Genomic DNA, 21,480 nt, shown 5'->3' on the forward strand with positions numbered 1-21,480 from the left:
ATGGAATTTCTATTACATTAAAGGATGAGATCTCTTACCTACTTCCCGGGCATGATCTGGGAATTCAAGTTCATGTTAAAAATTGCAACGCCAATTTATTTGAGATCGTGAGGCTTTTGCATGTTAGGTTTGGTAATATATTTCCCCCAAACAAAATCTGGCAAGAGCTCTCATTAAATTGCTATCACTATATGCATAAACTTGCTTCAAGGACAATCATAGAAGAAAATCTGACAAGAGCTTTCATTAAATTGCTAATACCATATACATAAACTTGCTTCAAGGACAACCAGAGAAGGAATTCATAGAATTCTGTAGCAATAATGTTTACAACATTGAGCCAGACAATAGATCTAGGCATCTGCAAATTGTCCATTAACCTCCATCCAAGAATCCAGATTCCCTAAATGATTTCAAACAAAATGAAGATCAATTTGACTAAAACATTCTAAAAAAAGATTGCTTTGCATGTATTACTTAATACATCACTATTATTCTACTCTGTGTACAACATCTAGGGCTCAAGCCTAAGAAGCCCAGTTGGGGACCCTTACTGGTTTCTTCATAAAATTGAAAAAAAAAAAATATCCAACATATTGAAACTTTCCTAATAAACAAAAAAAATTATATTAGCCTAAGGCAACCTTAAGGATCTCAATCAACAAAAGGTCATATGAAGCAAATAATATTCAAGGAGCCCAGAAACAAAGGAGCTTTTTCTCTGAATCCTCAGCAGCAAGAATTCTTTGTCTTGGGTGGTTCCACTCCATCCCCATCTCCATATACATCCATAATATTAACTCTGTTGAGAGACAATTGAGACTTATAGGAATCCGAATTCAGCATTTTCTTGCTCACATTAGTGTAAATCTCCTTGACCACAATTTGGAATGCAGACAATACATTTGTATTATCCAGAGCCAAGGTCTCAATGAAGAACAACCCCTCTGATTTGGCAAGCTTCTTCCCATCTTCCACAGGAACTTCCCTTATATGAGCTAAATCAGACTTATTCCCCACAAGCATTTTCACGACATTGCCATCAGCATGCACTGCAACATCAAAATTTAACATGAGTTTGAAAATAGCTTGCAACATCACATAGATGACAACCAAAAGCCAAAGCCAATTTCAAAGATGCTCTATAAGGCATTACAACAGTAATTGCTTGCAATGCAAAAGCCAAAGCCAGAGCCAATTTCAAAGATGCTCTACAAGGCATTACACAGAAACTGCTTGTAATGTTTATATCAGAACCAAGGAAGATGTTATCACATGAAACCCAAAGATGATCCACAAGGCATGACACCCAAACATCAATGATCCACAAGGCACAACACAAAACTGCCCATAATATTGGTAGGAGAGTGGTGGAGTGCTATTACTTCAACCCAAAGATAGCTTCAGAGTCTACCCTATCCCCCAATTGTAATAGAAAAGTTGTTACAATCTACCCTATCCCCCAATTGTAATAGAAAAGTTGTTACAAATGTTGTTGATGAAGTTCAACCTTTAACAAGTGTAGTGTGAAGGAACTATTCATGTAGAGTGGCTGAATAAATTTCTTGTGATGTTATATGACAAATGGCATTTCTGTCACACATAAGGCATATACATGAATCATGTTTTGCTTAGACAATGCTCTGTTAGTCTAGGGTTATGTGGTTTTTGGTGTATGGACAGTCAGTAAGGATAAATATTTTTAGAGTTTGCATATGGCATTCAAAAACCAGAGAAACCTAATTCAGTACCATTTATTTTAAAACTCATAGATGTATTTGGGTCCTATAATGAGCATTTCATCTATATAAAGTGGTGATTGCTAAATGTTTTTTTTTGCAGAATAGTTGCCAGTATTGAAAGTGTTGCAGTGTAAATGAACACAAATTATCTGCTTTTTTTAATTATATATGATTGAAAAACATGTTGAGTATTAGGAAATAGATAATTGTCTACTTGTTTAACATGAATTTATTGTTATCTTATTTTTCAGGTTTTTGAAGTGTAAAAAATTGTGCAAAAGTGGCGTTTATGCATTGAAGTGTCCCACTTTCCATATCCAGGTCGAGCAGTTATTAAATTCATCCTTTACAATATGGCAACAAATCATTTATTTCGTGGAAAGAGAGAAGTGCCTAGAATGACGACAAACAATGAGGCATATTACATTGCCCTTGTTGAAGGGTTAAAAGAGGCAAAACAACATGATGTCAATGATATTGAAGTCTTCACCAACTTGGAGTTGATATGTAATCAGATGAAAGGCATCTATCAGGTTCGGAAGGACAATTTAAAACCTCTTCATAAGGAAGCAATAAATTGGAGTTGTCAATTTCAACATTTTACCATCAATCGCTCTGCAGATATTGAAAAGATGTCCACTGATATAATGTCCAAAGCATTTTTAAGCACATATGTAGATGTCAAATATGACATAGGATCACCATCCACTACAACAGAAATCATTGATCACCATCAATATAAATCCCCATTGTGCGAATGGGTTGTTGTTATCATTTTTCTGGGGTCTATCATAGCATGGTTCTTTCACTAAAGAAGAACCTGTTAATGTTTTATTTTTCCCCAACATGCAATGATTACAGTTTTTTGTATGGGAGACAAATTTATGGACAAATGTAATATATTCCATGTACATGGACAAATGTATTTTGAGAAAAGTAACTGGTTCATGGTTTTGTGATTATCATTAATACATTATGATGTTGTCTGATCCTTCCAAACACCTTCTCAGATCTTTGTTTCTGGAGAGATATTGATATGCTATGTGATTTGTTCGTTGGTTGTTGATCAGTGATGAAAGGTTTCTTTACTATGTTTATAAGCAATTTATTCTTAATAACACTTATTTCTCAATCACCCAGTCACTCTTCCCGTCTCCACCTTGGATTTCATCCCAATAGTTTTCCCAGATCACAACTCTATTTTGGCTTGACTTCTCTGTATTTCAGATCTTGTGCTTGTGGATTTATCATGATAGTAAGGACCTAGTCTTTTTAAATCAAAGAAAATCTTGCTCATGCTTAATGTGTCATAAGTAACTAAATGTCAATATTTCTCCAATAAATCACATCCCTGATGATTATATACTATGCTAAATCTCCCATGTGACCACTCCACTTCCTCCAAATCTTGCACTAGTTTTTCCTCTACAAAGGGATTCTTAGATAAAAACTAGAAAATATGCAGTTGGTGTTCTAGCTATTCTTGTAAGAGAGCTAAGAGGATTACTTGCAGTTCGCAAAACCTTTGCAATCCCTCTAATAGTCAACAATTTAAGATTGGGTTCATCTTTAGCTAAATGAAAGGAAAATTTATTTCTGTTTTGCTATCATTGTGTTGCAGTGGAAGTGACAAAATTGTAAATAGTTTGTTGAGATTGCCATCATTAATGCCTTCTCTGTATAATCTTCTCACATCTGGTACTCCTAAAGCAAAAAAGAAAGCTCATTCTCTTCTTAGAATCCTTCACAGTTGGGACTCTTCAAGAACTGCTCAAACAATTCTCTTGCCCGAGACTGGAAATTCAGTCACTTCAGCACACTAGTGAAGCAGCTGCCAGTTTTCCACCAATTCATGCAAGGGCCTAGCTTTTACTTGTACAGATATTCTTTGGCAGACAAGAATCAAAATAAATGTAAATATCTCTGTTATTCGACAAGATTTTGTTTTGTACAGTATTTAATCAGTCATAAAGGAGATGGATGACATAGAAATTCAAGGTGTCCAACTCACCTCTGTAATTTACCCTTCTAGGAGATGCCTAATCGCTCCCACATGGTCATTGTAGCTTGATGTACCTTTGGGTCCCATTGACCTGATTTGATCGTTTGTGTAATTGATATAAAATTTCTATCTTATCAAACATATATATTTGAGTTGGACTAGCTTAATTGATATGTGCCCACTTTTGCTAAACAGTACATATTTTATGTCTGGAATCTGGATTAGGTATTCTCACACACAACCATCATACCATTATCAGCAAGGTCATGACTTTTGTTGTTTAGGTTTTACTCCTTATCAGTAAATCTATGTTTAGGTTTTACCCTCCACTTTTTTTAGTGAATAGATTGAGGAATGTGATTGCATAATCTTGCTAAAATATTTCCTTGAACATGTATGTTAACCCAACTAAAAGGTTACAATTCATAAGAGTTAAAATATTTCATGCATAGTATGGAAATTTATTAATATAAATGTTTTTGCATTTATGTAATTTTGGCCTAATTAAATTATCTCATACAATATTTTGGAATGGGAAATTTCCCACCAATGTTTCTAAATCTTTTTTGTTCAGTCAATGGTTGTGAAGGAGGATTTTGTTTCTAAATCTTTTTTGGCTGAACAATGTGAACATATGTAATATGTAATGTTCTGCTAACCTTAAAAAAATAAATGTAACAATTGGAATAGTTGAGGTGAGTGTTATTGCTTTCATGGTTCACTCTGGTATGTAAAGTTTTTTGACCAACAATTTTATTTTTTTCAAGAACATTCTCAAATGTGGTTTAGAAGAAATCTTTAGAGTTTGGAGACTTATACGATGAAAGTTTTAAGAGATGTTTATATGACTACTGAATATGAGTGTTTTGAATGGTTTTTGATGTGCTTCGTTCTTGGCCATCTACTACATACCTTCTTGTTTGAGGTTTGTGGTTGTGTGTGCACTTGCCTTTTCTTTATAAATTTATTTGTTTGTAAAAGGTCTTTTCACTGGTTTTCCATAATCAACCTGTTTCTTTTAGAGTAGTCATGATTTTTGTCAAAATCTGGCAGAAATTTTGGGAAAGCTGGGTTATAGCTGTCAAACTTTAGGATTTTGGGTATCCAGGTGGTTTTTGATGGTTCTGAATCCATTTCCACCATAAAAAAAAAACCATTCAAACACCTATATGATCAGTTTTTCTGAAAAAAAATAATCGCCAAATTCTTACCCAAAAAAAATTCCGATGCCGTTTCTTTTTGGTTGAGAGATTTCCTGTGTTACCCTTACATAATGCTAATACCATGAAAGGAAAAAAGTGACCGCATCTAGGGTGCAATCTTTAAGATAAGGTAATGTCAACTTTTCATAAATTTAAAAGAATAAAACCTCTCAAAGCTGTTTGATGTAAGGTAATGAATCTATCCATAATGCCAAACCCATAGCTTCAAAAATAATAAATCCACCTATATGCTTCATAAATGCATGGTTAAAATTCATATGCTTTATAAATGCATGGTGAAAATCGATAAATGAAAATTAATAATTCCCTCTATATGCTTCATAAATGCATGGCCATCCCATGGGACTTTTTTATTTTTTATTATTATGGCCAAAATTCCAAAACTTATAATAGCTAGACAGGGCCTTTCTGATTTTCTCATCTGGTTGTTGAAGCCTATGTATCTGAGTTATTGATGGCATTGCGTTGATCTTGTAAACAGGAAGAAAACGAAGAAATATCTCCCATGGATGATAATATTTCAGATGGAATTGGAGATGACTGCAATCAGAATGATAATTGTCAAGTATCAGAGACTAGTTGTTTTGAAGAGGTTGAACAACTTACTCCAGTTTCTGTTTTGGACTCCCCTTTTGAGGATACTCTAGGCTTTGAAAATACATATGCTACTATCCAGAGTAAGTTCTAAAGCCATCCTCAATCTTTTGTCTCATTTTACTTTCCATGCACATTTTGTTTATTGTTTTTATGGGTGTTGTTTTTAGTTCCATCCAATTTTGCCAGTTTGAGTATGATAAGTTTTGTTTTGATGGCAGGGGCCAAACGACAGCTACTTAAAAAAATTTCTGCATATGAACAACTTGCTTACCTGGACCCTCTTCTTTTGGAAAAGAGAGTAGCATCATGGAAGGATTCATCTGAAGATGAAAGTGGCAATTGTACAGAGGAGGACGAGTCACAGAGAATGGGTATAGATGTTGATTCTATGGATATATCATCATCAGCTCAGACAAGCCCCTGTACAAGTCACGATAACGAAATGGATTGGGAAGAAGATGTGGGTACAAAATATCATATGAAACAAGATGTCCATTTCTCTCAAACAATTCCAAAGAGTCTTCCTCCTGCATCCCCATTAACTTCATTATGGGGTTCTCATCATCCTTCCTTAGTTGCAGCAAGGCATGTGCACAAGCTTCTGTTTGATAGGGTGAATGAAGAGTTACAATCAAGCAGAAAACACCATGGCTGTGGGTTTATGGCAGGGGTAGAGCCATGGCTGAGAGAACAACAACAGCAGGCTCAGGAGCAATTGGTAAAGAAGATTACATGTGGACAAATATCTCCTTCTTCTGCATGGAAAGGAGATTGATATCGATAAGCATGTAGACATGATTGTTGAGTTAGACTTTAAGAGGGAGAGACAAGAGTGGAAAATATTCAGAGGGGAAGCAGAGGAAGTAGGGGTTAACATAGAGCCAACAATTTTTGGAGTGCTAGTGGAAGAGGTGTTGCTTGACCTTGTTCAATTGTAGCCCTTTTCTCTTACTCTGCTCTGCTCACCTGCTGCTTCCATACTAGAGATAAGGTAGAAATGGTCTATAGATATAGATATTCAAAGTAGCAGTCACTCTCTGCTGCTTATGATGAGGATTAAAATTTTCAATAATAGAAAGATGGCACCATCTCGTGCCTGTAGCTCTGAGATAGTACTTTTGAATCATCTCTACTAGAGATGGCCATATCTTGTATTGCCAAGAAAGCATCTCTAAGATAGATGACAACATGTTTCTTCTGTTTTTTTTCCCTTTCTTTAATTAGATAATACTGCCATAAATTAAGGACTTCAGGCTTCTTATCGATGTAAATGGATTTTTTAAGGGTTAAATTTATTGGATTAAATGATTTTTGTTTTTATATATAAATATCCTTGTAAAAAAATGTGTCATTTTGAGAACCATCTATTAATTTCACATAAAAGATATCATCTATATTGCAATTCTCAAAAAAATAGTGTCAATCTGTTTTCAAAGCTTATGAGTATGGCAGGAAGCCAAATGAAGTTCATTTGAAGTCTGACAATATATTGCAGAAGAGAAATCTTTATTTCCAACCTTTGAGAATTTTATCCACATGGTTTCTTGGTGGCTCCAACATTCTCTCGGATGTTTTTGGCAAATGAACAAATGTATGCTTTAGAATGGTCTTTTCAATGATGAAAATGACTTGTCGATAAGCCCTCAAATACATTTCAAGGCAAATGCCATATTTGGCCCACATATACCTCCCTACATGAATATTTCTCACCAGCAAACAAATGCGGACTTGATTGATAAACTCCAGATGACACAAGTATGAATGAATAGTCCCAATGCTAGCATACAATAAGTTAATTCTGTGCACTTTTCAGGTGTTTTTGTGTTACTCTGTTGACTTAGAAAACTTCCTATTTTTCTTTCACAGAAAAAGCATGATGACACTGAGGAAGTCTTGAAAGATTTTCAAGAGAAACACAGTCAAGCTAAGTGCACAATCAAGGAAAAGGAGTTCATTATCTCAAATTTGTTACAATCAGGTAGGTTCTCAGCTGTCACAAGTTTAAAGTACCCCGAGACAGTTAAGGTGGTCTAACCACCTCACTAACCTAATCAATAATTAACTATATTGTCATGTTATTATAATCATGCTCACTTAATACATAATGTTTATATTATTAATGCCATTAACAATGAACCTCATTGTTTGCTGCTCCATTACCTCCTTTCAAACAACAGTTATAATAAAGCTCCTAAACCCATAACCACGATCACCTTGAATCTGCTTGCACATTTTATTTTGACCTCTACGCCCCGCCAACTCAGGAAAGCAAAGATATTCCCAAGCTAATCATATTCACTAATGGGGCCTTGGCCTTGAGCTTGCTGTAGGAAACTTTACATGGTACTTACATAACTTTACTAAAACGATATTTACAATACATTAAGTTGACCCTTTATAAGGTCCACATGACATAGCACTTAGACACAATATTCATAATCACGGTCCATGTACAAAAATAGAGGTAACACAAAGCTTGGACTACAACAACTTATCAATGCCCACCAGAAAATGGGAATCCAATTCCAGGGATTTCATCAGTCGCTTGCACACTACATAGAAAAAAACATGACCATTTTTGTTGTTTGCAAATTCTAAAAAAATGACAGTTTTTATTCCTTGTAGAATTAGATGTTCCGAAAGATGCATACATGGCTTATCGTCATCTTTGTCATCATGTTGCTGCATGTAAACCCATCTTCACATTTTTTAATCAAGCAGAACAGACTATGTAATCCATGAATTCACTTGGTCTCTGAATATGAGGTCCATCTACCATTTAAGACTGGTGCCATAGGTTGTTTCTGATGAACAGACTATATAATCCATGAATTCACTTGGTCTTTGAATATGAGGAGGTCCATCTACCATTTAAGACTAGTGCCATAGGTTGTTTCTGATGAAGCAAGAAGTACAGCAACTTCTTACCGCAGTTCAGTAGCTGCTTACAAAAGGATCAGCGCCACTCTCTGTAAACAGGGCATCTGAATGTTGATCCTAAACAAATCCTCCAAGGGGATCATCTTTTGGAGATCCAGATAGTCAATCTATCTGAAGAAAGGAGAGCTTTCTCAAGAGCTAGCACCCTCCAATCAAACCATGATCTGGAATATGAATCCTGCAAGTCCTTCCAAAATATGATGCCCTGCCTGCTTAGCCTGCTAGCTTGATACTGAGGAATCTCCAGAAAGCATTGGCCATGACCCTTCCAGCACCTACTTGGTTGTATCACCAAATCCCAATGGCATCCAGTGCTGGTATAAATCCAATACACACATTTGGCAACACATTTCCAAGTGGACCAGATGCTTTTTAACATAGAAGAACCTCTAAATTGGGAAAGGTGTGGAGAAGAGATAATCTCAATCAAATCTGCCAAGTGGCTGAACCTTCCAAGCACATGACAATAATTTTGCTGCCAAAATCTTGCAGGCTTGCCCTAAACCACCACATCAATCAGCCACAAGCCACCCTCCTCCTTTGGCAAAATGCAGACATCTTATGGGACCATCGATAACCCATGGTCTATAATATTTGTTCACACCAACCAAACCTCAGTTAATTTGATTAGAGAGTGCCTGGAAAACCATTTCATTCCTATGTTCTGTCCAACCCAAAGCTCAAAGCGGAGGAGTGCTTGTTGCCAATAGCCACGAACTGCAATTTTTCTTCTGTAACTACTGTTTTTCTCAGCTAAAGACAAATCGTATCTTAATAATTAACTCAGACATTAGTCCCAGTACTGGGGTTTGTGCAGGTTATGTGGGAAAGTTTGTCATTTCGCAGAGCTTATGTATATAATCTCCTATTTCTTCGCTAAGTTCATATGCTTTCTGAATCGATCACGGGAATCGGTCTTGGAATCTTCAACGAAGCATTATCTAAAAATATAATTACAGAGTGTTACACTAAAAAATGTCACCATGACTATTTACAGTTAGTATGGCTCAATCAACAGTCATGCTACCCTCTTAGGCAAGTCTTATGCCTCTGCTCTCCATGTCAAACTCCAAAAAAGAGAGAAAGTCTTGTATAAATGTATTTATCTTTGGGGACGCAGGTTCTCTCAACCTTACCTGCGGGGACGCTCCCAATGTTCACAAAAGCTGCGTCCAAAGACGCTCTGTATGTAAGGGGACAGGTGCGTCCCCTGTAAAAGTTAGAATGCGCAAGTTTCATCTTTAAAAAGTTACTTGTGGTCATTTCTAGAGCATTCTAGAAGGTTGTTCGACGTGTATTGGGCGCCTCCAGATGGTTCATGCACTCCTATCAAAGAGGAACTTATCCCATCAATAAGGGAGTTATCCCACCCAAAGAGGGGATTATCCCATTGATGGTGAACCTGATTAACCTCCTCTTGAGTACTATAAATACAGGCATTGGGCCAGAAGGAGGGGAGGTTGAAGCTATACATTTTCTAAGGGTAAATGCTGCAGGAATTAGGACTCCCATTTAGAAGCTTGTGAGGAGAGATTGCCATCTTTGCTTGTTCTATTTGGAAGTGGGTGAGCTTTGTCAAAGTAGAGGAAGACTCTTGTGGACCCTGGAAGGAGCTTGCACAACACCAAGGCTCAGGTTGTAATGGTTCCTTTTGATTACCTTTAATGCAAATTGCTCCATTCTTCTCAATAACTTGTTGTTTATGGGTTATTTCATGTACTCCTTGGTCTATATGTTGAATATGCTTTGTTTTATGTTATAATCAGGTGCTATTTAATTGTTTGACTGTTGGTGATTGCAGGTTTTGGAGAAAAGGAGGAGCTCATCCAGATCAACAAAGCTTGGACTTCTACAACAGCGTTTGGACAAAGGTAAGAACGAAACACTTGATTTCTCATATCATAATGCATGTTTAGAGAAGGATAGCTCCAGTTTGTTTTGTTTGTCATTAGAATGTCTTAGACTTCTAGGAAGGTCGGTTGTGTCCGCACTCTTGACTGATTCCGTGTGACAAATTGGCGACTCCACTGGGGATTCCATTGATGAGAAGAGTCTTTTCTTTTGTGTGAACTTTGCTTTGAGAAAATTGGTTTATTTTTCTGGTTTTGGCTCTGTGATTCTGTCTCTGGGTGGGTTAGCTTAGGATTAGTTTTATTTTGGTTTTTCTTGAGTTTTTCAGTAGGACGCACCCTCTGAGTGCTGCACAGTGCATCCCTGGACGCACTTTTGCTGTGTGCACAGAGCGAGCCCGCACCTGTGCTAACGGGTTGCCTGCGTCCCCCTGCTAAAATTTGAGAAAACTCCATTTTTTGCTTTTTCACTCTTAGATTTTGTTTTTTCTTAGTTTTTTCTGCCCAGATTCATTAGTCCCTTGCCAAGAATCTTCACCTGAACTTGTTTTTATAGCATTAAGTGTTTTAGTGGATTTCATTGAAATTTAAGCCTAGGGTTTGATTTTTGAGTAGATCCTGTAGTGACTTTAATGGTGGAAGTTTTCAAGCCTTAGATTTCTCTGGTTTGGTCAACCTTCTTAAGAGTCGGATCTGTTGTAAGTCTACCCGTGTGAGCAACCAACCTGTTGAGTTGTCTCTTTGGTCAAATTTCAAAGTGCTTGTTGATTAAGTCTTGAATTCCATTTTACAAAAAGAACAAAAAGATTTGAGTTTTGTTTTGATCAGCTCTTGATTCTGCAATAGCTGGTCCTTGATTTGATTTTGGTCAAGTAAAACAACCTAGAAACATCCTTGTAGGTTTTGGCCTCGTTAAGTTTGCTTAGAGTAAATTTACCTTTTAGTTTGCTTGTGAGTGAATTTTCGTAGGTTTTAATAGTTGTTAAGATTGATTTTTGTTAAATTAGATTTATTTGTTTTATTAAAAGAAAAATACAAAAACATCTTCTTTAAAAGTCTTGTTTCAAGTAGCTTTGAAAGTTTTGAAAGAAAAAGAGTTTTCGTGCAAGTAAAGAGTGGTCATGTTTGTGTGCTTGAAAAGAAAAAGAGAATTGTTTCTTTGATTGTCTTTTCTAAGGAAGTTGTTTTCTCTAAAATTTGCATTCTCTCAACTCTCTTAGTTAAGGATTTCATTGAAAAAGCAAAGTAGCGTAAATCATCTTAGGTGCATCTTTGTAGTGGTTGGAGTCGAGTCTACACACCATTGGTTTCACTTCCACTACCTTTTGACTTTAAAGAACAACCATAAAAGTAACGCTTAAAGTAAAATTGAAATAGTAACTTTTATTTACTAGGGCTCTGAAGCACCAATTTAGATCAGGCTAGTGTCTTGGAGTAGGTGAGTAATTAACTCTCCAAGACAACAAAACCAAACAAGTAGTTTATCTTGTGATAGAATAAATCCAATTGTTTCACTTGTACTCTGGGAAAGCTCCTCTTAAAGGAGAAGCATGAGCTCGTGTCCGAACCAGTGAGGGGATCATTCCCCCCTCGTTGGGAACGACGCCAGACACGCACGTATTACAAACGGTAAACCTCGGATTAACCATTGTCGAGGAGCCAGGGGTCACTTGTCGGTAAACCTTGGATTATTGTCAAGGAGCCGGTAAGGGGATTGAGCTTGCTACTCTGCCCTTGCGTGCTGTCGGAGTTTAGACTGTTCCCCCAGGTGCATTTGTTGTGGTTGGTAACCTTAGTGGCCATTATCTTTAGGATTCTACCGAGGTGACGGTGGAGGGAAGGTCCCACTGTACCTGGAGCAGACGTCGGTTATACTCACTTGGATTTTCTGGGGGGTTCACTTCACTCAAGACGGTTAAAGTGGAGGAACTTGGTCCAGTCTATTCATTAAGCAGGTTGCCGGGGTAACTGTTCCACCCGCCATTTCTGTACTGAATCCAGCGAGGTTGGGTTTCATCACCAACTAGCGCTTTTGGTCCGAAAGACTACTGTTTGTGTTTCGTTTGACGCCCTAGATTCTTTAGGAGTGTGATTCAAATTTGTTTGGTTCTTTAGAGACTTTAGGTGGTTTGATTTGAAATTTTATTTTGTTTTCGTGTGTAGTAGTTAAAAGTTTTTAGCTGTGGCGGAATTACCGAGACAGTCCCGTAGACTGCGGGGCCAGTCTCCTGAAGTTGTTTTTGTGGCCGAATTGTTGAGAAGATCCCGTAGACTTAGGGGTGAACCTCCTCAAGACGAGTCCAGTCATCTAGAAGGTTTAAAGGTCCTTGTAACTCCTCCTAGTGGCAGTAGAGTAGGTTCACCTGAAGAAGGAGAATCTTCCTTGGTGGTCCATCCAGATTACCAAATTTTAGAGACAGGTTATAATCCCGAAGCTGTTACAGTTTCTGAACTTGTTGGTAGTTTTTCGTCTGCTAGTGATACAGGCGAAGAACCAGAAATATCCGAACCTGTTACTCCGACTCCTAGTGTTCCTGATTCACCGAGAATAGAAAGAATTATCACCGAAAATCTTCCTGTTGGTTTGATTGCTATTGAAGAACTTGTTCCAGAGGAAGAAATAGGCGTCTCTGATCCTGAAGATCAAATTACCCTTGATCTAAGGGAGCGTGAATCTATCTTTTACAGTCCTCCTAGAAGTACTACTTGGTACCTTTCGTTAACCAATTATCTAGACAACTTTGGGCTAGGTTTTTCTACACCTCGTACTCCTTTTCCACCTGGAGGTATTCATACTCCTGTAAATATGTCTGGTCAGTCGTCCGTGTTTACACAAAGTCCTGAATCTTTTTTACATGGCGGTCCTTCTGTTCCTACTGGGTATCAATCTCTTTCTGGTACCTTTGCGGGAGCATCTCCTCAACCCGTTGATCATGGGTTATTAGTTGGAAACAGTGGTAATGTACCATTGGGTGTAGGAGACATTTACATGATGTCAGGTTCAGTTCCCGTTCCCAACCTCAAGGTGGCCAATTACCGCCTGGGGGGCAGCCTCCGTTAATGCCTGGGGGGCAACCTCAAGGTACTTCATTCGTGTCTGGGGGGCAACCTCAAGGTCAGTACGCTCCTATAGGGCAATACATACCTCAAGGTCAACCCCAGCCTCAATATGTACCCCAAGGTCAACCTCAGTATCAATATCAACCTCAAGGATGGCAACCTCAAGGATGGCAACCCCAAGGGTATCAACCCCAAGGGTATCAACCTCAAGGGTACCAACCTCAAGGTCAAGGTCAACCCCAGTATCCGTATTTACCTCAAGGTTATCAACCTCAAGGTCAATACTCAAGTCAAAGTTATCAACCACCTCAAGGTCAATCGTATGGTCAAGGTATGGGAACTGCACCTTACAATTATCAATCCTATCCTCAATCCGGCTATGGATCTCAGTATCCTCAACCTGTTATGGGTCAATACCCTGGAATGTTAGTGTGGGATCCTTCACAGGGTCAACAGATGTTGCAGCCAAGTATGCAGTCGGTACCTCAAGCTGGACAACCTGTAGTTTCTGGTCCACCCCAGCAACCGCAACCTGTCCAGTCAAGTGTTCAAACCTCTGTAACTTCGGTAGTTACTCAGCCGCCAATTGCACCTAGTACTCCATCTCAAACGGCTGCTGCAACTACCGCCACATCTACCATACTTACTTCTGGAGTATCGACGGCTCCGGTTTCTACTGTCTCTGTAACCACTCCTCAGACATCTGTACCGTTGTCCGGATCTACGATTCAAACCACGGTCCAGATGCCTGTAGGCCAGCCTGGTATAAGTACGGTTGTCACTACTCAACCTCAATTTGTTCAACCTCCGTACCAGGGACAGTACCAACCTGGGCAAGCTGTCCAACAACCGGTTTACCAGTATCAACCGTATCCTGGGTACACTTATCAACAACCTCAGCAACCCCAGTACGGTCCGGTTAATCCTGGTTTTCCAGGAGGATATAATATCCCAAATGCGACTCCTGTTCCTAGTTATCCTGGATATCCTCCTCCTGGGGCCGGTATTGTGACCCAGAGTTTTAGAGATCCTAACCGGCAGTTACCGTTTATCGCAACTTTGGATTTACCAGACTTGACGCGCCTAACGAACGATCCAATTCAATATCTTCCGTTCTGGCCGCCAATGCCAAATAAGTTGCCCAGCGATATACCCAAGTTCGAAGGTAAGTCTGGAGAGGATCCGTCCAATCACGTGATGACTTACCACCTCTGGTGTGCTTCAAATTCTATCTCGGATGATTCGATCCGCTTACGTCTTTTCCAGCGTACACTCATTGGTCTCGCGGCCAAGTGGTACATTGAGTTACCACGGGCCTCTTTTTACAATTTTAGCCAGTTAGCTACCTCGTTCTTAACTCACTTTCAGTTACCGGTCAGATACGATAACGGTACGGAGTTATTAACTTCACTAAAACAATCAACCTCCACGTATATTTCTGATCACATTCATGAGTGGAGACGTCGAAGAAGGCTAGTGAAAGTTTTTATCCCGGACCAAATCTTAGCTGAATGGTTTGTTAAATCATTATTACCAAGGATTACTGAAGATGTAGCTAAGGCCGGAGTAGTTACTGAGGAGCAAGTCATTGCTCAGGCGCAATACCTTGACTTAGTTTACACTCAGTCGGGTACATTACACGAGAAGATTTCGGATCTTCCAAAGTCGAATCAAATCGCTGCTGCTCCTTCGGGATCTCATGCCGCTGATGGTATGATTGGTATCGTGAATACAAAGAGCAAGAAGAAGTCTTCCAAGGCTTCAACTACTCCTATTATCACTTTGCCCGATTCTCCGACAGGAGAGTCTTCTCCTGAACTTACCGCCGATATTCACGCTGTAGAGTCATCTACGGCCAAATCAAAAAACGGTGGAAAGAAGAAAGGAAAGAAGAAGGCTAAAGCAGACAAGGCTCCGAAGGAGAAAACAGAAAAGTCGGAAACCAATGACGAAAAGCGCAAACCTCGATATCCTTGTCTTATTTGTGAAGAGGATCATTTTACGAGAGATTGCCCTCATCGGGCCGAGGTAGTGAAAATAGTCAAAGGTTCTCCCACTCCTGCTGTGTTAAAAAATCCATTTCCGGAGCAGGAGAATAAGATGATAGGTTCTTCCTCGAATGCCAGTGAAGAACCCATTTTGATGATGTCTCATGTGAGGATTGCGACTCGATCGCAAGATTATGGTAGTAAGAATCCTGTTGATGGTAAGGAAGCAGAATCTTCTCATTCTAACCCATCAACCTCAGCTCCTGGTTCCGATCCACTACAGATCGAGAAACCTAACCCAGACTTAGTAATTAAACCGCCCGCCAAGGGTGTACTTCGAAGGTCTGCTTTCAATCCACATGCGAGAGCGGCCCAGAATTACAACATTGTTGAGGACTTAGCTGTTTCACCCTCAGCAATGTCGGCGTTAGAAGTGCTGCAATCATGCCCAGCACAACGAAAATTGCTTTTGTCGGCTATAGGAGCTGTTGATGTTCAGGATCCGAATCTAATGATCTTCGATCTAGAAAATAGTACACCGCGTCTCCCCCATCAAATGGCTTTCCAAATTCCAGTGATAGTAAAAAACAGGCCTATTCATAGGACTGTGATTGATGAGGGAGCTTCTACGTGTATTATGTCGATTCAATGTTGGAGATCCCTTGGTTCTCCTTCGTTGAACCAATCCCCCACCATCCTTAAGGCCTTTGATGGCCGTGGGTTCCGTCCGTTTGGTATTCTACAGGAATTGCCTATAGGGGTAGAAGGTAAAACCGTTAGTCTGGATGTGGAAGTGGTTGATGCCCCTCTAGACTACAACCTTCTTTTGGGTCGAAGTTGGTCATATGCTATGACAGCGGTCGTTTCATCGGTCTTCAGAGTAATTAAGTTTCCACATAACGGTAAGATCGTGACTATTGATCAGCTGACATACTTTTCATCCGACCCAGCCTCTTCAGAGAGTATCCAGCATGTCGGTAAGACGACAATCCCTTATAGGGACGTTGGTGTAGGTTTAGTTAAGGATTCCGGTTTACTGGGAACTTTTCCTCTCCCTCCACTCAGCGTAGAACCTTCGTTTGCAACAATTCATATGATTACATCAGAAAACATTATTTATGATGATCCTTGGTTTGTCCCATCTGACTCTGAGATAGACTCATTCGGTAATGCTATGCCCTTGAGTCCATATGAAATTGCTTATGAAGCTCTCATGTCTTTTACCGACTTTCATTCAACCGAGGTCGACCAAATGAATGTGGTCAGTGAAGAGTCACTTTTCACCTCACCCTTAGAACGGATAGCGTTTCCCGAAGTCGTGTCATCTGACGAACAACTTCGCGAAATCCTAAGTGTAGACGATCTACCATGGGAGGATCTCCATCACAGATCTTCGTTTTTACCTAAGGATGATGCATTTGAAAATGATTTTTCATCTATCTTTACCGCTGAATATGTCAAAGACGCTCAGGATCCAACGAAACATTCTGATTCAGAGTTGAATTTAGGGAATATTTCTCGTACTATTCCCATTGATATTTCAGTGAAGCCCGGAATTGAGGAGAACATTCATATAGGTGCCGCATGTACAGAAGAAGAAATCCAAACTTACAAGGCCCTATTCCAAGAATTCCGCGATGTGTTTGCCTGGTCTTACGAGGAAATGCCGGGAATCGATCCTGCCATTGTTGTTCATGAAATAAAGACCTACCCGGATGCTAAACCCGTCCGGCAACGGTTGCGTCAGATTCACCCTCGAAAAGCGGCTGCGATTAAAGCAGAAGTCGAAAAGCTGTTGAAAGCAGGTTTCATTTATCCGATCCCGTTAACGGATTGGGTATCGAATATTGTTCCGGTCAATAAGAAACAAGGAACAATAAGAATCTGTATCGACTATAGGGATATCAATCGAGCTTGTCCAAAAGACAACTATCCTACGCCTTATATCGATCAAATTATTGATGATTGTGCCGGAAGTGAAATGTTTTCCTTCATGGATGGTTTTTCGGGCTATAATCAAATCAATATTCTACCTGCCGACCAACCAAAAACGGCATTCATTTGTCCATGGGGGACATTTGCTTATTGCAAATTACCTTTTGGGCTTAAGAATGCCGGGGCCACTTTTCAACGGGCGATGTCTTACGCATTTCACGACATCAAGCACATTGTGCAACCGTATCTCGATGATTTGCCTGCTCATTCTTTACGTCGAGCTGATCACCTTGTCCACCTACGAGCAATCTTTATGAGGTGTAGGCATTATCGAATTCGGTTGAATCCCCACAAGTGTGTTTTCTGTATAGAAACAGGTCGATTGCTGGGATTTGTTGTTTCAAAAGCCGGCATTCGCGTCGATCCCTCGAAAGTCGAGGCTATCATCAAATTGCCTCCTCCTTCGAGTTTGCGCCAACTCCAAAGTTTGCAAGGGAAAGCGAACTTTTTACGCCGATTCATCCCAAACTACGCCGAGGTCACTAAAGGTTTTACACGGTTGTTGAAACAGAACGTTCAATTCTTTTGGGACGAGATTGCCCAACAATCTTTTGATGCACTTAAACACGCGTTGACCCATGCACCGTTGTTGCATCCTCCCAACTACAACCAGGACTACTTCTTATACCTCGCAGCTTCGCATTCCACCATTGGAATGGTGTTAGTTCAAGAAGATGAATTCGGAGCGGAACATGTGATATATTATCTTAGTAGGACCTTAAATCCCACTGAGTTAAAATATTCGCATGTGGAGAAATTGGCCCTGGCAGCCGTTCAAGCTGTCCAGCGTTTTCGTCACTACATTCTTCTCCGTAAAACTACAGTTATTTCGGATTGCAACCCTATGATTTATATTTTGACAAAACAACTGCTAGGGGGCAAGTACTCTAAATGGATCGTTATCCTGCAAGAGTTCGACTTGGAGTTCGAGAAGTCCAAGTCTAAGAAATCCTTAGTTTTTGCGGAATTGATGTGTGATTTCCCGCGTACTGACACAGAGACTGTGGCAGAGGAGTCCATTGCGGACGAATCTTTGTTTCTTATCAGTACTTTAGATCCGTGGTACGGGGATATAATCATCTATCTCCAAACCCAAACCTTTCGGCCTGAAGCTTCAAAGGCGGAACGTCGAAAAATTCGGTTTCAATCCCAGCCATACAAAATTATTGGAGATACACTTTATCGCCGGGGGGCAGACTTAGTTTTTCGACGTTGTCTAACTCACGAAGAGGCTGAGAGAGTTTTGAATGATTGTCACTCTGGAGCATGTGGCGGTCATATGTCTGGGTATGCCACAGCTCAGAAGGTGTTGCGCGCTGGTTACTTCTGGCCATCTATGTTTAAAGATTGTATCATTGCAGTTCGGAAGTGCCACAACTGCCAAGTGTTTGATCGAAAGATGCGCGCACCACCTGCTCCTCTCCACCCTATAATTGCCGTTGGTCCATTCGCCAAATGGGGTATCGACTTTATTACTTGTAACCCTCACTCGGCCGGGGGGCATGCGTATATCATCCTCGCGGTTGATTATTTCACTAAATGGGCCGAGGCGATGCCTACATTCGACGCAAGCGGCAAAACAGCTGCAGTTTTCATATTCAATCATATAATAACTAGGTTTGGTGTCCCACAAGCAATCATTACTGACCATGGGAGCCATTTTCGAAACACCATGATGACTGAACTTACAAGCCAGCTTGGTTTGCGCCACGACAGCTCTACTCCTTATTATCCGCAAGCCAACGGTTTGGTTGAGTCTATCAACAAAGTTCTGGTTATCATGATCCGACGAACCATTGGTATTCATCGGTCGAATTGGCACAACATGTTATTTTCGGCGCTATGGGCATACCGAACCTCAGTGAAAACCTCAACAGGGTTCACTCCTTTCCAGCTAGTTTATGGCTTGGAAGCTGTGTTACCCATTGAATGTGAAATCCCATCACTTCAAATGGCTGTCGAATTACTCCCAGCTACTTCCGAAGAGGAGAAACGTTTATTGTACTTAGCTAAATTAGATGAGACTCGACGTGACGCTACATTGGCAATCGAGACTCACGCGAAGCGAATGAAAGCTCAGTATGATAGAAATGTGACCCCTCGAAGTTTTTCGGAGGGAGACCTAGTGCTTCTATATGATCAAGCTAACGATAAGCTAGGTGCTGGAAAATTCGTTCCTATGTGGCATGGACCCTATATTGTAAAGCGAAAGCTAGCAAAAGGGGCTTATGAGCTGGTAGATTTTGATGGGGACTCTTTGGGTAAACCCAGAAATGGACTTTACCTAAAGAGGTATTATGCTTAAATGGTGGGTATGGAGAATTTTTAGTTAGGTTAGGTTTTCTTTCTAGCTAGTATGATTGTTAGTTAGTCAGTGTGCTTAGCTTAGTGTGTGTTTTTCGTTATTCTGGCTTATCTTGGTTTTACTCTTGATATTACAGATGTCGACGCCTCTCCAAACATACATTGGATTTGCTGATGGTGCTTGTCGTAGTACACGGAATATCTCTTCCGCAGCTTGGGTTATCTATTCACCCTCTGACGAGTTAGTTTCTATGCATGGGGTAAGCCTCGGTCAAACAACGAATAACATTGCAGAATACAGTGCAGTGGTTGAATTATTATCCGAATCTATTTCATTTGGAATTCGACGTTTGATAGTGAGGTTAGATTCTGAACTTGTTGTATTACAGCTTAATAGAGTTTATGCCATTAGAAATCCTGTGTTATTAAGGTTGTTTTTGAGAGTGCGTCTCTTGGAACGTGAATTTGATTACATTGAATATCAGCATATTCCAAGGTCTTTAAATACATTAGCAGATGCAATTGCTTCTCGAGTGTTGGACAGACATTTACGATAATCATGCAAGTAAATTTAAAAACATTTCATCATACATGTTAAACAAGATAAGCCGGTAATAGTGATATATATATAGATAGGAGTGTGTCAAAAAATATACATCGTCTTCGATCATAGGTTGAAAAACACCTTATGATCGGCAAAAATGATAAGTACAAAAAGTCAAAAATGTCACATGTGTCTACAAAAGTGACTAGTCAATCACTGGTGGTGCTCCCTATACGACACCACTGCACGGGCTACCTTGCGCAAAAATCTCCTAAACGGTCCAGGGACCGCGACTACAAAGCGCTGAAGTCTGATAGGAATGTCATCCATAGTAGTCTCAGGTATATCTGCCGTCAGACGCTCTAGATCATGCTCCAACTCAGCTAGTACTTCTGCAGCCGCGTCCTGTGGGGCCGGTACCGGTGCAACTGGATGTCTCCTCTCAAAAGGCCGGAGGTTGGCTGGACGCTGTGGACCAACATCTGCATTTTGAAAATTTTACTGTCAGTTTTGAGACGATATATATAAAAAACAAAAAAATATATAATTTGAAAACTTGTGAAAAATAAAGTACCTCTGTCATCCCATTGTTCTCCCTGTGGAAGAACCATGTCCGGATCATGTCGAAAATCTACTCCGGCGTACGGAAAGTCCTGGATCGAGAAAACCTGGTCCTCCAACCAGTGAAAGTAACTATCAGAAAATCGAACAACTGCCGCGCCCTCGTCAGGATGCCGGGCCATCACCGCAACCCATCGTACCAGCTTTGGCTCCCGAGGACCCAAGATATCAACAGTGAGTTGCTGAGGGATCAGCATCGGAACTCTCTCTAAGGCAAAGCTCACGACTAAAGGCCCATATCCAAAAGTTTTCAGTCATTCGTTCTTTGCCTTAGTCAGTTGGCTCTTCATATTAGCCGACACAGCATCACACCAGTTGAAAATGGTGCCTTGGTAACAGTCAATTGCCATCCGCATTTGGGACCCAGAAGCAATGTGCAAAGCGGCCGCGCCGCAAATTCTGGTAACCGTGAAAGCAATAACTTTGAGTTCACGCAGAGAGATGTGTTTGATCTCCACGCCTTTCGAATGGTGTGCCCCAGGAGTGCACCAATCTTCCCGGAGACTAACAAGGGATTGGCCACCCGGCCTAGTCCCGGCTAGATTGAGTTGCTCGCCTCTGTTTGGCAAGCCAGTGAGAAAGTATACATCCGAGGGCTCTATCTCGAGCTGGTG

At 40.2% G+C, this 21,480-nt stretch overlaps 1 pseudogene; it reads right to left on the bottom strand.

Moving 5' to 3' along the window:
* Positions 1-729: 729 nt before the first annotated feature.
* Positions 730-1,098, bottom strand: LOC149264340 (ras-related protein RABA5c pseudogene; annotated as a pseudogene).
* Between the last annotated feature and the right edge of the window lie 20,382 nt (positions 1,099-21,480).

Source organism: Pinus tabuliformis, chromosome 6 (genome assembly GCF_031772625.1).
Source record: "Pinus tabuliformis cultivar Carrire ecotype Pingquan chromosome 6, CPIR1, whole genome shotgun sequence".
NCBI classification, from domain to species: domain Eukaryota; kingdom Viridiplantae; phylum Streptophyta; class Pinopsida; order Pinales; family Pinaceae; genus Pinus; species Pinus tabuliformis.